The sequence below is a fragment of the Stylophora pistillata genome, chromosome 2 (genome assembly GCF_964205215.1).
Source record: "Stylophora pistillata chromosome 2, jaStyPist1.2, whole genome shotgun sequence".
Classification (NCBI taxonomy): Eukaryota; Metazoa; Cnidaria; class Anthozoa; order Scleractinia; family Pocilloporidae; genus Stylophora; species Stylophora pistillata.
The window spans coordinates 42,447,553-42,454,877 of NC_142520.1; the positions used below are offsets into that span (position 1 = coordinate 42,447,553).

Below are 7,325 nucleotides of genomic sequence, written 5' to 3' on the forward strand. Positions count from 1 at the left end.
GGTGAAAGAGTTCAGCGGAACTATGAACAAATTGTGGTGTTTACCTTTTGTTTTATTAACATAACATTGAAAGATCGTAACAAGAGTTCCCTTTCATTTAACAAATCTTATGTGATCAGAAAAAACAAGAGCGCGCGGAAAAATAGTCTTGCTCACTTCAGCAGTCTACACCCATGGGCAAATAGTAGATGCTGAATTAACCAATCAGAGCGCGCGCCTTGCTTTAGTTATGTTATAAATTATTTTCTTTTGCAATTTCTTTGATGATATGCCATTTAACCAAAATTATTGCAAAACGCAATTTCTCCTTCTATCTTCAATATATGTTTTAGAGACTAAAGCTGATTGGCTGTGAGAATAACGAGACTTGTTAGACCTCAAAATTGCAACACTAACATTTTTCTATATCTAAAAATTATAAAATATTTTTAATAGTTTCTTGCGACGTTCGCACCATAAATGATATAGCAAGATGCCTTATGCATTTCAAAATAATAGGGAAGAGATCGAAACATCTGTCCTTTAAAGAGCAATAGCCGTTCTCTTGCCAATAAGAACAAGAAGTGACGGTTTTAGAATTAACGATGAATTTTGAAATTGATGAATAACATGATTATTTTATTACCAGCTCTTTTTATCTAAAGGCGGCGAGCTTTCCTTCTTTTACTGCTAGATATCTACAATGTCAGTACAGATGTCGATCCTGTTTGTGTATGTATGCTCCGTGTTCTGCTTTAAAATAGCTTCTAAAATATTTCCCCACAGCAATGTATGTTCAGTCAACCTGATTCCTTTCAGTTTATGACCAAAGCACAATGTATCTGTGAATTATGCTCTAGATTTGCATGTCACACGTAGCTGTCAAAACAAGAACGACACAAAATAAGTGAAACTTGAATAAATTCATGATAAAACTTTATATTTAATTTATGGAAATCTCATTTCCCCCCACCAACATCGCTACATTGTCAAGGAGAATAATGTTGAGAAGTTTGGAAAACGATCAACCTGATCGAATAAAAAAGTCAAATAATACTCACGTCAGAGAATAAAACAAGAAGCAGGCAGCTTGTAAGAGATAACTTAAAAATATCAGCCGAGTAGTGGATAAAAGGATAACTAATCCAAAACGCAAGGATTTCAATGTATATCTTTCACAATTCTAAAGATATCATTAATTTATGTTTGCTTGAGAGGTTAGAAAACACTACAAGGGAAATGAGAGGCAGTTAGTTGATAGGAAAGAAAATTCATACCATGTTGTTCATTCTTTTTACTTCATATCAAAAATACACAAAACGAATATAACATTTTAATTTGCGCAACAATGAGGATTTTGTTCAGCGTCTCAAAAGAAATGAAAAAACAATATTATATTTGGTAAGAGGATGTAAAGCACCAAACATAGTATAGAATGTTGAGAGATTGCTTTGGGGCGCCAACCCAGTCAATATTCCCTCTGTATTTCTGTGACCCAGTTTACTTTTGACATGGTCAACTCGACTTTTTATGTGGTCAACTTGACTTAGTGACCTCCACAGTGCATTGTGTTAAGACTCTCACAAAATGACCGACAATAACAAAGACTTGCAGCACATCTCCTCGCATGTGCCATAGCTGAGTAGGCTCTCGAAGCCATCGGCAATCTACAGAAGAATGACATTCGAAATGTGGCAGCGTTTACGGCTACCAACCTTGCTTCGACTTCCTCTGTTCCATCATCAAGCCCTTCGAATGCAACAGAGCTCTCACGTCGATTTCCAACTTACAGCGTACGTGGGGTAACCGCAACTAGAAAACAAACTTCAACGAGTGCTTTTACGAATTCCAAGTCACGAGGAAACAAGACTGCGTCCCCGTAAGACAAGTTTCCATAAAGACTTGGTATTAATTCCAAACCCTAATACAAACCAAGTACCAAGTCACGTCAACAGAATGAAGCTCGAAGAGAGGGGCTTTGAAATCCACCAGTTTCCTTTTAATAGAGAATGGTCTTACCTAGACTTGAAAAGAAATATCGAAAGTCAACTTCCAAGAGAGGATATTATGTTTGAATACCTCAAGGTAATTTTTTGGTTTTTCTCCTGCTCGTTGAGATACAGAACTAATAGTGAAAATATATTAATTTAGGAAGTACATTAAGTTATAAAGCAAAACTCCAAGAACACTTCCAAGATAAGGTCTAGTTTAAAGTGGCTAACTCAGTCGTGTATTCTTTGAAAGGTGTTGATGAGAACTTGCTTCATTGTTGTGATTGTAACTGTATCTTTTTATAGGCTTGTTATGAAACTCTAGTAATGCCAAAACTAGCAAGGGGAGTTAGAATGGATGATGAGAGAATAATAAAACTCTCAAGTCAAGGGTGTGTGTACATCAGGTGTCACGAGCCCTTCGAAGAGATAGATAGGGATGAAGATGATGAAGAGCTTATGATATCATCCTTTACTCAATTAATTGGTGACCTCTAAGAAAACCTTGTTGATGCAAGTTCCTCGTCATTGCAGCATTAAAACAGTGAAGCTGTATCCACAAACCTTGGGGAACTACTGATGACTGAAGATCCAATGCCTTACCTGCCAGAAATGGAGAACAATGAGTCAGTTAACAATTGTGAAGCTGTAGTTGATGTTAAAGAAATATTTCCACCAAATTCACAATCCAATAATAGTGAAGTGCCAACTAAAGTCATAAGAGTTCACAGGTCAAATGTAAGAGCTGATATGCTCGAAATCTTCTCAAATCCTTTCATTTTTAAGTCCAATTTAAATGCCATCATAATAAATCAGCTTGACCACGAAGAGGCTGAACAGGGAAATGGGGTCCTAAGGGAAGTTTTCTCCTCTTTTGGAAAGAATTCTACGAGTCCCACATGTTGGGGGAGACTGGAAGAGTCCCTTGTATTAGGCATGATTTTGACCGTAATAAGTGGGAAGCAGTAGGGAGGATACTTGTAAAGGGATATGCTGAGAGTCAGTATTTTCCCCATAGATTAAGCAAAGCCTTTCTTGCTGGTTGTATTTTTGGGGCCGGGAGGGGAGCATTTCCCCTGAAATGTTGCAAGATTCCCTCAAACATTATGTTTCTCCTTCTGAAATTAGTCTTATAGAAGGCTGCTTGGCCAATAGTATTGCATGTGACAGTGATGAGATGCTTGACTTTTTGTCAGCATTTAACTGTAAGAGAAAAGTCACACAGTAACTTTGTAGAAATCTTGAGAGAGGATGCTCGTAAGGAAATAGTGCAAAAACCCAAATACGTAAGTGATTGTTGGCCACCTCAAGATTTATTTTTTAGATATGAAATCTTTACATCAGTTATATATCTCAGTTCTTCCAAGTAATGTGAAAGTTATCTCATCACTGTCACGTGTAATACTATTGGCCAAGCAGCCCTCTATAAGATTAATTTCAGAAGGAGAAACATAACGTTTGAAAGTTATTGGCCTACTTGAAGCCAGTCTGGCTACAGCAGCTGAGACAGAAACACCTCAAGAGATTTATCAGAGGGCTTGACCAAGCTAAGCTTACCTCATTTTTGAGGTTTACAACTGCATCTGGTGTTCTTGTCACTGACAGGTTAATAATATCATTCACTCAGAACGAAGGTCTACAGAGAAGGCCTATCGCCCACACCTGTGGCTGCACTTTAGAGGTGCCCAGCACATATGCTAGTTTTTGTGAGCTCAGAGAAGAATTCATGGCCATTTTTAAATTCAGATAGTTGGGAGATGAACATAGTGTGAGCGAAGAGCTTAAATCTGTACCAAAAAGTGGTATCGCCATGTATGGCTTGCTCAACTTCATTTGCTCTCTGACTGCTCAGTTCCGATGTCATTTTATGTTGAGTTGGGTCTTTACAAGATTGGTTTGCTTACTTACAACACAGTCATTTCATAGTGTTATCAAGGCTTCTTAGCATGAATTTTGTCGAAATAAGACATTGATGGAAATTATGTTTGAGTTCTTTTGTTGGGTTTAAAACATTATGTTATATTGTTAGATTTATTAAATATACAATGAGTTCCATAAGTATTTAAAGTTCTCTTTCAAAAACTTAAAGTGCAATGAAAAGCTTTGCGTTTTATTCATCTTGCAGCTTGTAATAGTGATTTCTTATACAAAATACAAGTTTGCAACTACTGTCAGTTCAGTTGATATATATCCTGTGAAAGCAAAGAATACAGAATTCAATCTAGGTATGTACTTTCGCCACTTCTGTCATTTTCTTGCAAGGGGTTGCAATGATTTCCTCGGAATGCTACCTGTTCACCAGAAAGTAGGACAGTTGTTTCTGTAACTACTACCTGTTAATTCTCTTCTTGTTAGGGGACAGGGGCAGAGGGATCAAATCTGTAATCATGCAGACTACAAGCATTAAACACGCTTTTAACTGCAGCATACCCAGAGTGTTCATTTTCAAGTATTCCAGCTGTTTATAATTGAATAGGAGAAAGATTTCCTTCTGAAGATAGTGGATGATTTTCCAACTGACCCTTGAATTCTTCTAAACACTTATTGATTCTGGGAATGTATGTATAATGCAATGCAAATAAATGCAACCATTCAGTGGATTCAGTAGCTCATTATCCTCCAAACGAGAAAATGTTCTTGCAAAAAAAGCAAAGTACTTGTGACGAATGGTCATGCATATTATCATGCATTATCTAATACCCCTATCACCTATGTGATAGAATAATTATAACTCTGTTTATAGGTTGATGATCTTGGCATTAAATCAGTTCTTTGGTTTCTGCTTGATGAAATGTAGTTGTCCATTGTAGTTGTCCGTTGTAGTTGTCATAGCGCTCGTTACAGTACTCCTGAGTAAATGTCTCTGTACAACCTCTCTACACGACAGTTGTGTACAGAGCTACCAGTTATAATGCTACCTCCGTCAACACCTCTCTGCTCTTGCATGAACTCTGCCACTTTGAAATTTTCCATACCATAATCATTTCTCACTCTAGAAGGCAATCCATAACTGTTGACACCTCCAATAAATTGTTCCAGGACTGTATCAGCTTTATTGTTATTGCAGCAGTGGGCATAAATTATAATTCGAGAATACCCATCAACGCACACGTGATTTATTAACCTCAATCGTATGAATTTGTGATTGCTCTCAATGTGCCACAGAGCACTTGGCGTAGAAAAATTGTATTTTCTTCTGTAAATTACATATCGCCACCGTAAAACTGTCTCAAAAGGATCGAGAGTTTAAAGACAATTTCTCGCACGCCATCGTGGAATATTTAGCCCTCTACTTCTCTGAGCACCAATCAGACGAGCTTGTCCAATATTTGGAGTTAGTTCTTGAATTTCTTTCACTATGTTTTCTAAATCAGAATCTGATACCTGAGTCCAATTTGACTCTTCTTGGTCAATTATGCAATACATTAATCTCCTCCACTAGAGGGTACTGTCGCTCACACCAAGTAAATCAAATATCTATTTTTGCAAGAAAAATGCGTTTTTCTTAAAAAGTGTATCTGTTCTTACCCCCATGACATAAGGTGGGCGCCCAGGACCGTTCCTCCAAGAATCAGGTGGGCTACTATATGCCTTTTCAATGTGAAAATCTAGCATCCCATTTCTGTATTGCTGCAGCTGATCAATCAAGTTCCTAACCTTATTAATAGACAAGTTTTGGTTGTCGGGAGGAGAGCATTTCCCCTGAAATGTTGCAAGATTCCTTCAGACATTATGTTTCTCCTTCTGAAATTAGTCTTATGGAAGGCTGCTTGGCCAATAGTATTGCATGTGAAAGTGATGAGATGCTTGAATTTTTGTCAGCATTTGACTGTAAGAGAAAAGTCACACACAGTAACTTTGTAGAAATCTTGAGAGAGGTTGCTCGTAAGGAAATAGTGCAAAATCCCAAATACGTAAGTGATTGTTGGAAACCAATTCTTGGCCACCTCTTGGATTGATGCCACATCAATGAAATCTTCGTTATTCCCAATGTCTGATGTGAGTAACTGGATGGTTTCTGCAGCAGTTCTCAATCGATCAGCTGCCTGGTCAAGATCCTCAAAAGACAAGTTATTGCATCTTTCTGCCTTTTCATATGAGGATATTGTGGAAAGCAGTAGCTTTAAATTGTCAAAAAATAGAGATAATCTGTGCTCATTGCGTTCTCTAGAGGGGTTTTGAGCCATTCTTTGCTCAAAGCCAAAGAGTGAAGCATTGGCAGCCATCTTTGTTAGTGATTGGGCGCAATGCATTCTGGAACGACTCAAAAGATTACCACTTGACCATGTAAAAAGTCGAGTTGACCATAAAAAGAGTAAAAAGTTCACCATATAAAAAGTCGAGTTGACCATAGAAAAAGTCAGAAGTTGAGCATAATAAAAGTCAAGTTGACCATATAAAAAGTCGAGTTGACCATATAAAAAGTCGAGTTGACCATGTTAAAAGTAAACTGGGTCACAGAAATAGAGAGGGAATATTGAATGGGTTGGCACCCCATAGCTTTGTGCAAGCCTTGCTTTTGCCTGTTGTGAAGAATATAATATGCTTATGGAAATTTATCTCAATGCAATGTGAGTCAGAAAAAAAATTTATATATATATCGGTCGCCATGAATTAAAAATTACTTTTCTGTTCACTTCGTAACGAAGCTCAACGATCAAATTACACCTCTTGTTTCATATTTCAATACGGTTCAGCGAGAATTAACAGACCGATCCCATTGTGTGTGCATTTTGATGGCTGCATAGTTTAAACCTGATAAAATCAACTCATCGAGATACTCTAACTGGCTTCCAATCTTTTTCCGAGATACTTTTGCCAAGGAAGGAGAAAAGAATAATTATCCGCTCTACAAAGAGTTTGTACTTGTATTTGAGGTATTATAGGGAAAAAAGACAAGAATTTTGGTGAGAAAACGAAGAGGAACTCGCTATTGCCACCTCTCTTTTGACCAAAATGAAAAGGAAACGATTCTCATTCGAAAATTTAAAAAAATACCTACATCCAAGTAGGTGTAAGTTTGATTAAAACTGTGAAGGTGACTACAAGCATTCAAATTACTTCACAGATGACTTCCTTATATATATATATATATATATATATATATATATATATATATATACAAACAAAGCTCTGCTTTCATGTCCAAATTGAGCACTGTGGGGTGAGTCATTGCCGCTAGCATTGCGTATAGCTCACTAGGCTTTCCTAGTTTGAGCACTCTGGCATGGCTTAGACGATACCACAAATGTGGGATCGTTCGGGGTAACCATATCGGTTCTCCCCCATCTTAGCATCAGCACTGCACTGATGAGGCCCAGAAGGCCGAAAGGGTACTTTCTGCAGTTACATATA

General features: G+C 37.4%; 1 pseudogene; it reads left to right on the plus strand.

Annotated features, from left to right (window-relative positions):
• The first annotated feature begins 1,218 nt into the window (after positions 1-1,218).
• LOC148739608 (uncharacterized) lies at positions 1,219-3,742 on the plus strand (annotated as a pseudogene).
• The last annotated feature ends 3,583 nt before the right edge of the window (positions 3,743-7,325 follow it).